The following is a 17,312-nucleotide window of genomic DNA, read 5'->3' on the forward strand; positions in this document are numbered from 1 at the left end:
TACCGATTGGAAACGAACTTTGACTTAAACGCCATTCAGATTGTCACAGTTCATCTCAGCTACCCCAAAGACTATGAATTCGTCACTAATATCGTCGTTTTCGGATTTTTAAGTTTCACCCCCCTCCTTTAGGGGTGCTAGGGGTTTCTTGCCCCTACAGTAATTTTTCCTGATAAAAGCAGATAAGGAACACACCATAATCTTCACATATTGTTGAGTAGGCAACCCGCTGATCGGACTTGCCTTGCGGTTTGCTTATCTTCCCCTATTTTATTTTTCACCCCTTAGTGCCGAACTATCAATCAGATTTCGTTCAAACCACTTCATAATCCCTCTCAGATGTAATAAGAACAAACTGTGAAAATTTCAGCGAAATCGGTCCAATAGTTTTTGAGTCTATTAGCTTCAAACATACCGACATCCAATTATATATATAGATCAAGAAATGAGATTAGAAAGCGGACATACTTCAGAGAACTACATTTTCCAATGGAGACTGTTCAGGCGGAACATCCAGTGGTATAGCTTTTCACATTTCATATAACGATATTCATAATATACAGTAATACGACATTTATTAAGAAAGTGTTTTATTTTTACTTGTGATTATTTTTTACAGCTTCGTACAGAAAACATTCCTTTCAAATATATATTTATGAATCAAGTTCTATGTTTCTGGTTACTTGTGAATATTATTGAAAACTCCGTACATATGACTCGTTCAAAAATGTATTTGAGAAACAAGCAACATTATTGTTCTGTTTTTTATGTTTGTTTGTGAATATTGTTATTATATAGAAATGTTTACAGTAATAGTTGTTCCTCATTTCACATGCCTGTGTTCATGTTAATCATGACCCCCATCCTTCCACCAATTACCTGAAGTTAGCGCGCCTGACCGGGGGATCAACCGAAAATTTGTGTAACGCGACAAAATGTGTTACATTAGTCGTGACCGTGGGCTTTGGTCGCCAAAGATACTGCGGCTCTGGATTTGTATAAGTAAAATGTGTTGAAATAGAAAGAGCCGATTGCAGAAACGGTGTTTACACGATGTCTTAAGTATGGCTGCCGCATTGCACAGACTTTATTTATCACTTAGACACTGTCTTAAACCGATGTTCAACCAGCCATGTTTAAACACTGCCGAGAGCACTGTTTAACCTCAAATGTAAGCAGTGAATCACAATCAGAAATAAAATGGCGTATGGGTTTTAGTGTCGGGAGTGTCCGAGGACATGTTCGGCTCGCTAGGTGCAGGTCTTTTGATTTGACACCCGTAGGCGACCTGCGTGTCGTAATAAGGATGAAATGATGATGAAGAGGACACATACACCCAGCCCCCCTGCCAGCGAAATTAACCAATGATGGTTAAAATTCCCGACCCTGCCGAGAATCGAACCCGGGATCCCTGTGATCAAAAGCCAGTACGCTAACCATTTAGCCATGGAGCCGGACATCACAATCAGAGATAATGTACCATGAAACGTGTAATCTGTATTATCATCTTAAGACGATTCCGGGAAGAAAAGTTAGTCCGACGGTCTCTCTGTGCGAAATCGCAGCAATTCATTTGAAATGTACGGGGAGGTACAGTTTAAAATAGATTTCGCTAATCAAGAGACTTGTTTCTTTGAGACTGACAAAGGGACAGTCCAGTAACTGTCAACTTGTCTACAACCGATATATTTTATTATACGTGGTGGTGGTGGTGGTGGTGGTGGTGGTGGTGGTGGTGGTGGTTATTGTTTAAAGAAGAGAATTGGGAAAGAAGAGCCGTGGCCATAATAACAGCCCTAGTATTTGCCTGAGGGAAAAAAGGGAAACTACGGAAAACAATCTTCACGGCTACCGATGATGCGTTTCGATCCCATGAACTCCAGACTGCAAGCTACATCTATATGGTCCGAACCTATTTACGAGTAGATTATACTCACCGTAAAAAAAACACTATAATGAAAGCTACACTTCCTTGTACGGTGCCGTGTCGATTTAGTGTCAATAATGAGATTTTATTTCCACCGAAAGCGATATTGTTATCTCTGGGCAAGTCATATTCATGCTTAGCCATATTTGAGTAATGTCACTGCCTTCATGATGTAGGCCTACAGGCCGTGCTGTACCTCCGATGACGTCACACAAAGAGGCGAACTGTTTCGTCCGTCCGACCCGTGTAATGCAAGGACATGATGCATCTGCACCTTTTGTAATTATGAAATATTTACAAATGTTGTATTAATTTTACAGGTGAGATCACTAAAAGCTGTAATCGCATCGTAACTCGTAAGTCGTAAGTCAGGTCTATGCAATTTTAGGAGAAGTAGGTTTGAAGTGCGATCTCCGCGGTCAAAACTTCGGTGTTTTACTTGTCTATGTGCCCAACAAATAATTACGATGCATTAATACAATTAAGGTGACAACAAACGTGCAATAATAAACTTTACTTGCATACCTCTAGATGGCCATAAATACAGTAGCTTTCTTGGATTTTTGTTGTTGACGACACTTCTGGCACTATCCTTCGAAGACTTTCTTGAGACCCTTTCTTCTATACAAACATTTTGTATCGTTTTTATTTAGGAATAGCCCATGTTTTCCCAAGTACTAATGCAATGATCCACTGGTTACTGTCCACTTTTATACTTGTTCTGTATCAACAATAAAACGCCCTGCTGTAAATCTGTGTAACAAGAAAGTCAAAAGCAGAACTCATCATCAGTTCTGGAAAATGAGTGAAACATACACATTTATTCTTCGTAACAGGTATTTTTTCGGTTGGGATTTTCGTTTTTCATAAAGGTAACCTGCCCCCATACGAAGAAAATGAAAATATTGATGTATATTTACTTGTATAGTTGTATTTTAGCCGTGCTACGCACACGTTCTTAGCAATGTGGCAAATGCGAACTTTCGCACGCTGTATTTAAATTTGTAGCACATTATATTTCCAAAAAAACGTATTATACGATAGCAATTAAATGAATAAATTACACGAGAAGTATTACGTCCCTTGAATTTACATTACCCACCACGTGAATATACCATGCCTAACCTTAACTATGAGGTCTCATTATCTTAATAATAGCTGTTTACGTAAATCCTGATGTGATAAATGTAAAGAAAAACCATGCAATATACTTAAATATATATTTCTGTCTCTCTACGGGCACAATTATCCTAAGAATGCCGCCAATTCTTATGGATTGCATTCACAAGTACAATTTGTAACATTCGCTTAGCTCGCCTCAATTGAATCGATTATTTCATAAAGCAGTCAAGTGCCAAAAAATGAAAAAATGAGTTATTGGCAGAACATGTTACTAAGAGGGTATACGCACAATTTGGTACTGAAACCAGTCAAGAAACGTCCTCCTATAATGGTCAGGTATTACGATGAATTTCGTATTTACTTTAGAAACCAGTTAAGTGACACCACTTGGCTGGTTTCTGCAGTAAACTGCTGTTACATTGTGTGATGTGCCGCACCTTGCCGGTTGGCGCTGCTGCTCTGAATCCAGAATAGCCAGCTGTCATTGTTGTGTTTCTAGAATCGCATGTTCGTAGTTTTGTGAACAACTGATTGAAAAAGTGTTTCTCTTGTTTAGTGCAGTGTTTTTATAATCGTAGTGATATGTCTGAAAGTTCAGGAGACGAACCTGTATCTAAAGGGAAACGAGGAGTGGTAGACAAACAAACTCTCATGCGTAACATTCATCGGAATGCAAGGGTAAAAGGAGAAGGTTCTATTTCTTACTCAGACAAGGAAGTACCTGCCCTGAGCCCTACATTATTCTTTGTTATTATTTGTTTTAGGTTACCATCAATATCACGAATATGCGTGAACTAAATGCCTTAAAAACTTACCTGATGAGACATGAACACTTTTATGACAGCGTGTTACAACAGAGACAGAATGTGCTGTGGAGTTTGTTTGTGAGGATTGATTACCTCCTGTCATGAGCAGACATTGATGATTTCATCCTTTTAATAATTATATTTGTATCAGCAATGTAGTATAAACCTATTAAAATATTTTCTATATCCACAATTATGGGGTTTATGACAAAATCCTTTTAAAATTCAAGAATTATCCTATAAAAACAGGTTTGCAACACTCGTTTATTTCAGAAACCAGTCAAGTGGAATTTTTTTCGGATTTTTTTACAGCAAAGTTAATAAGCACAGAATATTTTTCCTTAGATAGAAAGTATTAAAAGATATAATACTTTCAAGCTAAAATATTAAAACCCCCTACCATAACATTTTATCTGATACTAGACAGTTTTTTTCATTTTCCCAAAAATGACAGACTTGGTGCTTGACTGGTTTCTGAAATAATCGATTCAATTGATCAGCAGATGGGCTAGGCGCGCTTTCTACAGTATGGCCTGTATATTACGAAGGCAGTGGTAATGTATATAATAGGAAGACGACAATTTCATTGGTTGCTACAAGAAAACAGTTGGATGAAAGATACTTCTATCTCCATTCTCGAACCAATATTGAAACTTTAAACGATGTCCAGTTAAACACCGGCTGAACATTCTTTATGCAATGGAAGACCGTGCGCAACTTAGACGCTGTTAAGGTAGACGTTGTCTAAGGCTTAAAACTAGTCATCGTTTCTGCAATCGACCCAATGTGCCCTGTGTCACACCGACACAGGTAGGTCTCATGGCGACGATGGGACAGGAAAGGGCTAGGAGTTGCAAGGAAGCGGTCATGGCCTTAATTACGGTACAGCCCCAGCATTTGCCTGGTGTAAAAATGAGAAACTATCTTCTGGGCTGCCGACAGTGGGGTTCGAACCCACTTTCTCCCGAATCCAAGGTCACAGTCGCGCACCTCTAAGCGCACGGCTAACTCGCTCGTTTTTTTCAGTTTCTCTTTTATTATTATTATTATTATTATTATTATTATTATTATTATTATTATTATTATTATTATTATTTTGCTACTTGCTTTACGTCGCACCGACACAGATAGGTCTTATGACGACGATGGGACAAGGAGGGGCTAGGAGTGGGAAGGAAACGGCCGTGGCCTTAATTAAGGTACAGCCCCAGCATTTGCCTGGTGTAAAAATGGGAAACCCACGGAAAACCATTTTCAGGGCTGCCGACAGTGGGATTCGAACCTACTATCTCCCGAATACTGGATACTGGCCGCGCTTAAGCGACTGCAGCTATCGAGCTCGGTATTATTATTATTATTATTATTATTATTATTATTATTATTATTATTATTATTATTATTATTATTGCCGGGACGTGTGGTTCAGTCCCCAACTTGGCAGGTTCGATCCTGGCTCAGTCCGGGGGTATTTGAAGGTGCTCACATACGTCAGCCTCGTGTCGGTAGATTTACTGGCACGTAAAAGAACTCCAGCGAGACAAAATTCTGGCCAATCGGCGTCTCCGAAAACCGAAAAATAGTTAGTGTTACGTAAAGCCAATTAGAAATATTAGTATTATTATATGACACTTATTAATTGCATTCACTCCATTAGTAGTTAAAGGTGATGTGGACAATGAACATATTTACCTGTTTTGTTGTTACTGTTTAGGTCATCAGTCCATAGACCGGTGTGATGCAGCTCTTCATGCCACTCTATACTGTGCTCACCTCTTCATTTCTACGTAACTACTACATCCTACATTTATTCTAATCTGTTTGTCATATTTATACCTTAGTCTACCTCCGCCGTTTTTACCACCTACACTTCCCTTAAAAATTAACTTGTTCAGTCCTGGGTGTCTTAAAACGTGTCCTATCATTCTATCCCTTCTTCTCGTAAAATTTCAGCTAATCGTTCTCCACTCATTAATTCTATTCAATATCTCTCCATTCGTGATTCGATCTATCCATCACACCTTCAGGACTTATTTTTTAACAAGTTGCTCTACGTCGCAGCGACACAGACAGGTTTTATAGCGACGATGGGATAGGAAATGGCTAGGAGTGGGAAGGAAGCGGCGGTGGTCTTAATTAAAGTACAGTCCCAGCATTTGCCTCGAGTGAAATTGGGAAACCACTGAAAACCATCTTCAGGGCTGCCGACAGCGGGCTTCAAACCCACTAGGATTATTTTGTAACACCACATTTCTAAAGCTTCTATTCTCTTCATTTCTGGGTTATTTATCGTCCATATTTAATATTTTGGGTAAATCAATATTTTCCTTCGTATTCTTGGACAATTTTCCCACTCATATTCAGTCAGTTTTGAGAATTTTCGGTCACTCTGCAGGCCACGTTTACGGTTTAAAGGTTTAAGATAGTAATGCAATACTAAGTATGCGAGCACCATCAAGGAACGAGGCTATTTATGGAAGCGGCAAACTGAAGTACAAGGCGAATTTGACACCACAGTATTTAAGCACTGTGCGATTTGATTCCCCTTAAGGCCACCTGGATCTGGAGAAAAAGAGCATTAATGAGCCTACAGTCCCATACTATGAAGAATACATACACCTTCAATATAGACCGTTATGTCTTTCAGCTTTCAGTCTGCAAGCTCTGTGCTTCTACTAAACGCCTCTACAATCCTCAATTTGTAAGTAGCTCTGATCCAACGTTTAGACTCTTACCTCTTTTATATAAATAATTCGAAACTGAGTCTAATCATCGTAGTCTTGGTCTCCCTGTACCTCTCTTACCCTCCATGAATTCTTCTCGGATTCAACAACTATTTGTTCACTCTGTTTCTTTCATCTTCGTACAATTCCCTGTCTCCGTAAGTCCCTGTTTGTAGCCATTTCTAATACGCCTTCTTTTTTACGTTTACAAGCTGCCCTCACTTCATCATTCGATCAAGATGTTCACTTTTCCCGATCTGCACAAACAGTTGCTATTTCTCGTAGCATGACTATAAGACCCATTCCCTTTCTGTATCCCGAACCTCCTAACCTCCACTAACCATATCCAGGTACTTTTGTCTACTTTCCCCGTTCAGGAGATTCTCTACCATCATTCATCTGCAGACAGATTTCATTTTTCTAAGCACAAAGATAGTTCACTACAGATGAGACAGTGCTCTGTATCATCGAAAATATCATGGAGTACCCCCACATTTCTATCAGATTTCTTTAATTCAAGGTCGATTATGATATACATAGTCTATTATGGATCTGGTGGAGACACCCTCCCATGTAAAGCGGTGAACAGCCTTATGCTTGAAGACTGTATTCGCAACTGCTAATTCCATACTAACACAGAAGTCCAGTGAACGCTTCCTATATCTATTAGATTCCATATCTTTCGCACAATTTTATTACCCACCACCTTTTCGTATCCTTCAGTTCAATTTCCAACTCTCGCATTGAAATCGCCCTTTCACAGTATCCTATCCTTGGTGTCGACCCCGACTCAGTGCTTCATAAATCTTGTCAACTTCATCCTCTTCGGAACCCTCATATGGTGAATAGAGTGGGACAATTCTCGTCCTAACTCCTCCAATTCGGTACTAAATCTGTCAACATCATTCGCTCATTTACGTGCAATAGTATTCCTGTTAAACAGTCCAACCCCACACCCTTTTGAACACCTGTTAAGAACACTTTATAATCGCCATCTCTTCCTAGTTATCTCCCCCTTACCCACATATCGTTAACTCCTAAAACATCCAGGCGCATTCCCTCTGCTGACTCAGCCAGTTCGACATTTCCATTTAACACATTAATATTGATAACTCCCTAACGAATTCCATTTCGTTCACCAGGTTGTTTACCGGGAGAGTTGGCCGTTCGGTTAGGGTAGCGCAACTCTGAGCTTCCCATTTTCACACCAGGCAAATGCTGGGGCTGTAACTTAATTAAGGCCACGGCCGCTTCCTTCCCACTCCTAAGCCTTTCCTATCCCATCGCCACCATAAGACCTATCTGTGTCGGTGCCACGTAAAGCAAATTGTAAAAAAAAAAGAACAAAAAAAACCAAAGGTTGTTCCCTCGCCTGTCAAATGGAAGAGAACTCCGTTACTCCCATAGGTCCGAGGCTTGCTTAAAATATTCTGACTTAGGTAAATGCGGTGAAGCTGGATGCTACCCTATTCAGTGTTGTGCTCTACATAAGCTATTCAAGTACAAAATAAACATAATCAGTATAATCATCCACAAGATGAAACTAATTAAATAAATTTTAAGACTATTATTTTGTCAATTTTGAATTGCCCGAGAATATTGGACAGGTTGATTATAAATTATCTGACCACCTCAATCCTCACTTGAACCTTGATCTATAGTCTTAAAAATTTGCTTCCCTAAAAATAAAGGCAGATAGCTTACCCCATAAGTTCTAATGAAAGGTATAAATCATATTGATCCTAAAAAATTAGATGTCTTTAGTGATAATAAATTATAAGACAAAGAAAACTTAGAAGTCTCGTATCCTAATCAACCCCCTAATACTTTTACAATCAGTGCCGGTAAACAAATTATAGAAGGTGATGGAAACATAACTCAACTTAATATACACCCCTCCCCCCTAAAATTGCTATCATAACCAATACTAGTATTCTTTTTAATATAATTCACCCTTCATCATTTAATGGGTGAAATGATGTAGAATTAAATTCACCTGTCATCGAATAATACACTAATCGTAAATAATAACATACAGTCAAACCTGTAGAGAAAAAATATAGAAAAAACTAAATATATTAATATAAGATAATCCAACAATCTCTAAAATTAAATCCTTCGAATAAAAACCAGCAAAAAAGGTATACCACAAAGTGCAAGATTAGAAATATTAAAACAAAATCCGTTAGTGGTATTTGATTACAAATATTTCCTATGAACCGAATATCTTGAGAATTCTTTATATTATGAATCAATGAACCAGCACATATAAATAAAAGGGCCTTAAATAATGCATGTATTAAAAGATTTAAAAAAGCTAATTTAGGAAAGCCCATAGCTAAAATTCTCATTATCAAACCCAACTGTCTTAAAGTTGATAAAGCAATAATCTTTTTTAAATCAAATTCAAAGTTAGCCCCCAGACTCGCTATAAACATAGTAAGACCAGCTATAAGTAGTAAAAACTTAGACAATCAAGTATCCACAAATGCTCTATTAAATCGAATTAACAAATAAACTCCTAACTCCTACACACAATCCCAGTGAGAATCTGTCCTCTAACGAGTTAGGGAACATCGATGGACTGAATAGTCCTAGCCGCCTGAGGACAAGGAGCGCCATGACTCAGAATATGCCTGAGATGCCCACTATTCCATAGAAACTATACTGCTAATAATAAGAGTTGGTGTCTGACATTTCTTAGAGGGAGGTCCATTTACTGCCTGCCGAGGCGGGATAAAGGGAGTGGCTGTGTGGTTGCCATGGGAACGAGAGTGGGGCGACTGCGGTTGCCATGGAGATAAAACTTCAGGGCAGCTCGTCTTGCTGGGAGTTGACAAACCTGTCACTGTCACTGATAAAAACCTCATTGTTTGTATAAGAGTGATCGCAAATGGGACGACACCGCCTGGCCAGGTAGTCTACAACAGATCACAGCGGAAGCGAGGGGTAAGAGCATGTAGAAAGGAATGTTGGAATGTGGCAACATCGTGAAATGGCACGTGCAGTGCTCCTCCCTCCAACCTTACCTGTCAGACGCCAACTTTAGTTAAGTCTAGTATAGTATCCCGACTCTCAAGACCACTTACTAGGCCACTCAGCCATTGCTGACGGTTCACGAACTAGGACGTGACTACAGGAACCTACTCCATGAACTATTTCTCTTCTCGAGGACATTCATAAACATAGTTGAAAATAATTCCGTACTTTACAACTCCAAAAGAAATATTATCGATTGATTTTAATATAACGACTGATAAAAAAACTGCTGTGTTAATCAGAGTAATTTTAATTAATGAAAATGTAATAGCTTTTTACTAATGAGTTTTATGCCCATTCACTATGTAATAAGAGTTCGTGTGATTGCTGGTTAAAATTAATTTATGACTTGTCTGACTTCGGTAATCGCTCCACGCATTTTCAGCCTCAATCTCACATGCATATTAGCGGTCAATTGAATAGGAAACTAAATTAAAAAGATAATCAAGTAATCCATATCTTTCTCCGTGCGTGCTTATGAAGGTCAGAAAATATTCTGGATAATAAGGAGACCAATTAAGAACAAACCAATTCCGTACGGATCACGGAAGCGTCAAGAAGAGCAGAAGGTAAACATTTCCACTATACATAACCTTCGAATTGCATGAAAAATAATAGACACGTGTTTTGATATTATTGGTAAGGTAAGGGTTATTCTGCCCGAAGGCAGGTCCGAACCTCCGCAGAGGTGTTCCTGAGCTGGAGTTTACGTGCGATAGGGTGGCCAGTTCCTTTCCGCTCCTCCATTCCCTTAACCCCCCACCAACAGCACGTGGCAACCCATCCAACTCCTGACCACGCCCAATGTTGCTTAACTTCGGAGATCTCACGGGATCCGGTGTTTCAACACGGCTACGGCCGTTGGCGAAATTATTGGAATTGTGCAATATTCAGGGTGGAAACGACGAGGTGCTTGTTGAGTGTAACAGTTATCAATGAACTGGTTTTTCTCCGGGTACTCCGGTTTTCCCTGTCATCTTTCATTCCAGCAACACTCTCCATTATCATTTCATAGCATTTATCACTCATTAATAAATCACCTTGGGAGTTGCGACCCCATTGTAATAACAGCCTATATATGTTTCATTCATTACATCCCTGACCCGGTCAATGACTGGAAAACAGGTTGTAGGTTTTCATTTTCATCAGTGCGTACTTATCTTGAACTTAGAATACTGAGTGTCACGAATGAATATGCCGCGGTTTTCCCATTGTTTGTCCAACCCTTGTCGCGTTTCCCTACGGGGTCGGGTATGAGGTGAGATGAATCTGTCGTGGCGGGTTTTTAGGACCGGATGCCCTTCCTGGCTTATTAGATGAAATGAATGACGTGATATATGATAGTAGGGAGAGGGTGAAACCCGGCGCCGGCACATAGCCTACTCCTGTCGAATAGCACCAAGGGGTCTGCTCAAGGCTTAACGTCCCCATACGACGGACGAATCACCATCAACAGCGTCATATGTCCTCACTCCGTATGAGCACTGCGGAGAGGTTTGGAATTTAATCCAGGCTTTTGGCACGCAATCTAGTGATTAGAAATTGTATACCACCACCTCCTCTGCCCTGCCGGCCAACATTCTGATGGTGAGAATGTTTTCGACCAACGGGTCTCGAACCGGCTAACCTCGGTGTCAGACCGTTTAGACTTCACCCCTTAACGATCATGGCCACCAGGCGGGCTGTCTCAGTTTTCCCATTAGGCTGTAAATACCAACACGAACCCCCTCTAAACCCCCACTCCTCACGAGTTCATAAAAATAATTTTCACCTGAGCTGTTTCCCCAGTTTATCTTGAACTTAAATACTGAGTTTCACAAATTTACGTGCCACCATCTTCCCGTGATGCTCTTGACGTGGAATGATTTATAGTACTATATATTTTTGGATTCAGAAGAAAAAATCAAACTGTGAATTTGTGGTAACTTCAACTCATAATCTTGTGAGTGGAAGAAAAATAAGGGTAGCGACTAACCGACCGCGCCACTGAGATCGTATTATTATTATTCCATTTAAGGGACATTTCTTTTTTTGGACGAGTCAGCCCCACATATCGGTACTTACTGCAGATTTCAATATATCTTCAATATATGATGGCACATTATGGTTTTTACACTAGCTTTCCGCTCTCTTCGTGGAGTAAAAAAAAGGTCATAAAGTTGTAAGGACGGCAAGCTGACGGTTGCCCTGTCCCTTCTGCTGTGTTATTTGGGTCACGGAATTGGCGTTCTGCTCCTGCTACTGCTGCTTAGCGGGTTGCCACATCAGGAGCAGTTCGGCACGTACGAAATGCCTTTCCCTCTCCGCTGTTACGTATCGCTCTGATATTATGTAATCCAGAGATGGCAAACCTTTACCGACTAGCGTGTCAATTATGGTCTTACTGACTAGTGTGACATCGGTTAATTTCCTTTGAAATTATCATGAAACTCCTCTTTTTTGACTTCATTCAGGTGTTAGATTGCGTTACATATAAATCTATTCGACTGAATGGTTCATGATTTTATTTTGCAAACATCCCTGTAAATTACATATTAAACAGGTAAATTTTAAGATTAAGATATATTTTTGCTTTAACGTAATAAAACTGTAAAAAAATATGGCCACACAATTAATCGGAACGTACTTCTTTATTCGTAATGTTAAAATACGGTATGTTGCTAGATTTTCGGATGTCTTGGCGGATGCAAAATATATCGCAGTGCGAATAATTTTTCTGATAATTCCTAAATAATGAAGTTTACTGATATTCACGCAGGTATGCTCTTATTTTTCCTTGTGGTTAGGTGACCCCTGACATTGATATGGAAGAATAGTGATATGTAAAGAGCCTTGAGTCCATAAAGCCGTAAATCTGATCTACGCCTAACTGGCTTCTGCTCGCAATTGTTGGAAGGAAGGAAGGAAGGAAGGAAGGAAGGAAGGAAGGAAGGAAGGAAGGAAGGAAGGAAGGAAGGTCAGTACGTTGGTAGTTATCGCAAGATCCCTCATAAACCTGTGACTGTAGGAGTTCCGATTCCAGGTTTCGGGCCTATTTTACGGTGTTAAGAGGAGATTGTACCTTGTATACTGACAATGTTAAATGTGCCTCATTTATGTACATTTATTTCAAGAACTATGCATGATAAGAAAGTAATATTTTAGTGGCTAGTAGAGCATGATTGTCTCTTCCAAACGCCATTTATGTAGTTAGATAGTTTGCATAACTTGGCTTATAGAAATAATTTTGTTAATTATTAAAAATCCATATTTTAAAATTTAATTAATTGATAATTACCTATTTCTCAGAACTAACCTCCTTAGGACAATGAAAATTATACATATTACAAAGGATAAGGTCCGCCTCTGTGGTGTAGTGGTTAGCGTGATTAGCTGCCACCCCCGGAGGTCCGGGTTCGATTCCCGGTTCTGCCACGAAATTTGAAAAGTGGTACGAGGGCTGGAACGGGGTCCACTCAGCCTCGGGAGGTCAACTGAGTAGAGGTGGGTTCGATTCCCACCTCAGCCATCCTGGAAGTGGTTTTCCGTGGGTTCCCACTTCTCCTCCAGGCAAATGCCGGGATGGTACCTAACTTAAGGCCACGGCCGCTTCCTTCCCTCTTCCTTGCCTGTCCCATCCAATCTTCCCATCCCTCCACTAGGCCCCTGTTCAGCTTAGCAGGCGAGGCCGCCTGGGCGAAGTACTGGTCATTCTCCCCAGTTGTATCCCCCGACCCGAAGTCTGAATCTCCAGGACACTGCCCTTGAGGCGGTAGAGGTGGGATCCCTCGCTGAGTCCGAGGGGAAAACCGACCCTGGAGGGTAAACAGATTACGAATGAACAAAGGATAAGCATAATATTATTTATGCAACCTTTTTTAAGAACTTGTGTAAAATAGTTTGGTAATTATCAATTAATTAAGTTTTAAAATATGGATTTTTAAAAACTTACAAAATGATTTCTAAAAAAAACATTTTATGCAAACTATCTAGCTACAAAGCCGACCCCGTGGTGTAGGGGTAGCGTGCCTGCCTCTTACCCGGAGGCCCCGGGTTCGATTCCCGGCCAGGTCAGGGATTTTTACCTGGACCTGAGGGCTGGTTCGAGGTCCACTCAGCCTACGTGATTAGAATTGAGGAGCTGTCTGACGGTGAGATAGCGGCCCCGGTCTAGAAAGCCAAGAATAACGGCCGAGAGGATTCGTCGTGCTGACCACACGACGCCTCGTAATCTGCAGGCCTTCGGGCTAAGCAGCGGTCGCTTGGTAGGCCAAGGCCCTTCAAGGGCTGTAGTGCCATGGGGTTTGGTTTGTTTTTTTATCTAGCTATAAAAATGGCATTTGGGAACAGAACATCATGCCCTATCCTCCACTAAAATTTTACTTTCTTATCATGAATATTTCTTGAGATAAATGTACCTAAATGAGACAAAGTTAACACTGTCGCTATACAAGGTACAATCTCCCCTTAACAGATGTACCTGTTTCAATAACTTTGGTGTAATATACAGTAGTTAAATATTCACGGATAACTATTCGCTGATGTGGATGTTGGTGCGGATGAAAAAAGTGCTGATGCGGATAATATTTTGTGTATCCGCGCAGGGCTCTATCTATTTATTACACGTTGAAAAATTTAAATGTTGTTAGTATGTTGTTTGACGTGCCAGAAGAGTCGTGTCCGCGTGCCATCTAGTCGGAAGCGTGTCACAGGTTCGCCATCCGTGATGTAATCACTTCCTAGGCCAGGGATTCGAATACGGTTCGACCTGCCCAAAGGGATACGTCTCCACCCGTAAAGAAAGAATTAGAAACGAGATTTGGACACTGCTATGAACAACAGTAAACAGTCCTATAAACTTACCTCTCATCAACATCTTTGTCACGTTTCATGTCTCCTCAGACTCTAAATCAATAATTAGCACTTCAATTTCCTGGCCAGGGAACATTACTTGTATTTCTCAGAGATTATACAGTATATTTATGATATTTAAGGGCCTTAGAGCTACATATCCTTTGGCTTGCTTTGAATTTTCTTTAGTTGCCTTCTCCATATAGAGTGATAAAATATATACAGTGGAACCTCGATATCTTGAATCTCCTCGGGAGCTAAATTTTATTTCGAGTTGTTAAAATTTCGAGATATAAAGAAAACTATTTTTGAACACGTATAGCGCATAACTGAATCACGTGTATCTACGGGCTTATACTAAATGCAGTATTCTTTATCATCATCATCATCATCATCATCATCATCATCATCATCATCATCTGTTTACCCTCCAGGGTAGGTTTTTCCCTCGGACACAGCGAGGGATCCCACCTCTACCGCCTCAAGGGCAGTGTCCTGGAGCTTCAGACTCCTGGTCGGGGATACAACTGGGAGAATGACCAGTACCTCGCCCAGGCGGCCTCGCCTGCTAAGCTGAACAGGGGCCTAGTGGAGGGATGGGAAGATTGGATGGGACAGGCAAGGAAGAGGGAAGGAAGCGGCCGTGGCCTTATGTTAGGTACCATCCCGGCATTCGCCTGGAGGAGAAGTGGGAAACCACGGAAAACCACTTCCAGGATGGCTGAGGTGGGAATCGAACCCACCTCTACTCAGTTGACCTCCCGAGGCTGAGTGGACCCCGTTCCAGCCCTCATACCACTTTTCAAATTTCGTGGCAGAGCCGGGAATCGAACCCGGGCCTCCGGGGGTGGCAGCTAATCACGCTAACCACTACACTATTTGGCTTTAGATCAGTTAGGGGCTGCCTGGCCGAGGCGGTAAAGGCGTGCTCGGTTCGCCCGGAAGGACGTGGATTCGAATCCCCGTCAGGAAGTCGTAAAATTTAAGAAACGAGATTTCCACTTCCGGAGGTGCATATGGCCCTGAGGTTCAATCAGCCTACACCAAAAATGAGTACCAGGTTAATTCCTGGGAGCAAAGGCGGCCGGGCGTACAGCTAACCACTCTACTCCATCACGTGCCAAGGTTAACAATGGTGGAAGCCTTTACCTTCCACTCCTCCAAGGACCTTCATGGCCTGTACGGAGGTGACTTTGCTTTGCTTTGCTTTTTTTAGATCAGTTACAGACCAAACAGCCACCTGGATATTACAGTACGCTGGTTTGAACTTTACAATTCATTACAAGTCAATGTAACAGTGTGATATACATATACATATAAAAGACATAGACGTTGCACATCATTACATTAAAATCACATAATTTCACAAAAAATCAATCAAATTTGTAGACAAGTTGTTGTTAAATAGTTCCCAATAATAGTATACACTTTTCTGTTTTTGGTCGCCAGTAGTGTATTTACACGGGTTGGTAACTGTTGCTTAGCGTGAAGCAGAGCTGTAATAAACACATTTTGCTGTTGGTGGTAACGAGCACATGCAAAAAAGAGATGGTTTAGATCCTGAATCGACTGGCCAGCACAGGAACAGTATGGTGTGTCCACTACGTTGATGCGATAAAGGTGACTTCTAAAACTTGCGTGATTGAAGCGCATTCGAGTGATAGTCGAGATGAATCGTCGTTGAGTGTTCCATTGTGGAAACCAAGGACGTCGCGGGGGATACTGTTCAATCGTTGAGTAAAATTTACCATTGTGGCTCTTTGTTTCCTCCCACTTCTGTGACCACTGACTATAAGCTCGTTGGAACATAATCACTGTATAATCCATGAAGTATGCAGTATTCTTTACAGCATTAAAAATATACTAATAAACTAGTAATTTACGGCATCACTTTAATTATAAAGCTTATTAAAGTCACTTTTAGAAGACAGAATACAATACATACAGTAGTGAAACAGGAAACATACATCCGTTTACACCTTTGGAAGAAATTCGGTAGTCTCTAATTTTTTTTAAAATTTTTTTTAACCTTCTTTGCTTACACACACTTTTCAACATTTATTGCTGTAAGAAACACTGTCATTTATATTCGACTGACTCTGTATGTCGGTTCGAAACCACCGAGCTAAGATTCGTAAATGGAGGAACTTGTCATTAACGACTTCCGGGGTTGCCTTCGTACGTGACCCATAATGAATTCACACCCGAAAAACAACGACGCTTCGCCGATATTCCAATCACTACAAGTTTGTTTTTCGGTTCCCGTCATATCAGCTCCCAGCATCACTGCAACCCTTTCTTTACTTGTTAACTGTTCCTCACAAACAACATATGCCGTATTGCACAGTTAATGTTGTACAAAATTCGAGTTACAGCGCTTTTTTTTTTTTTTTTTTTGCTTCAAGGGAGGAAACGCTTGCTTCGATAAATCGAGAAATTAGTTAACCGAATTTCGAGTAATAGAGACCATCTAGGACAAACGACCGGGACATTTGAGTTATTTCGAGATACTGAAAATTCGAGTAATGGAGGTTCGAGATATCGAGGTTCGATTGTACGTAAATTTCTCCGTTACACGGAATAAGATAGAATCATGGATATGTTGCGGGCTTAAAAGACGAGAGAGCCAGTACAGATCCAGGATCCAAAGTAATCATACCGGACTGAGAAGTGTTAAAATTCCACCAATCGTATTCCACGCAACACCATTACAAATAAACGAAACTGTAAATAACCTTCGCCCCAGTTTTGATAAGTACTTAAAATGGACGGAGCACACAACGAAAATTTGACAGAGAGTATTCTTTTCTTTGCAATCCCTTAAGAGTTTACGGGATCTCCTTCCACTAAATACGAGGAAGTTACTTG

Source organism: Anabrus simplex, chromosome 11 (genome assembly GCF_040414725.1).
Source record: "Anabrus simplex isolate iqAnaSimp1 chromosome 11, ASM4041472v1, whole genome shotgun sequence".
In the NCBI taxonomy this organism is placed as follows: domain Eukaryota; kingdom Metazoa; phylum Arthropoda; class Insecta; order Orthoptera; family Tettigoniidae; genus Anabrus; species Anabrus simplex.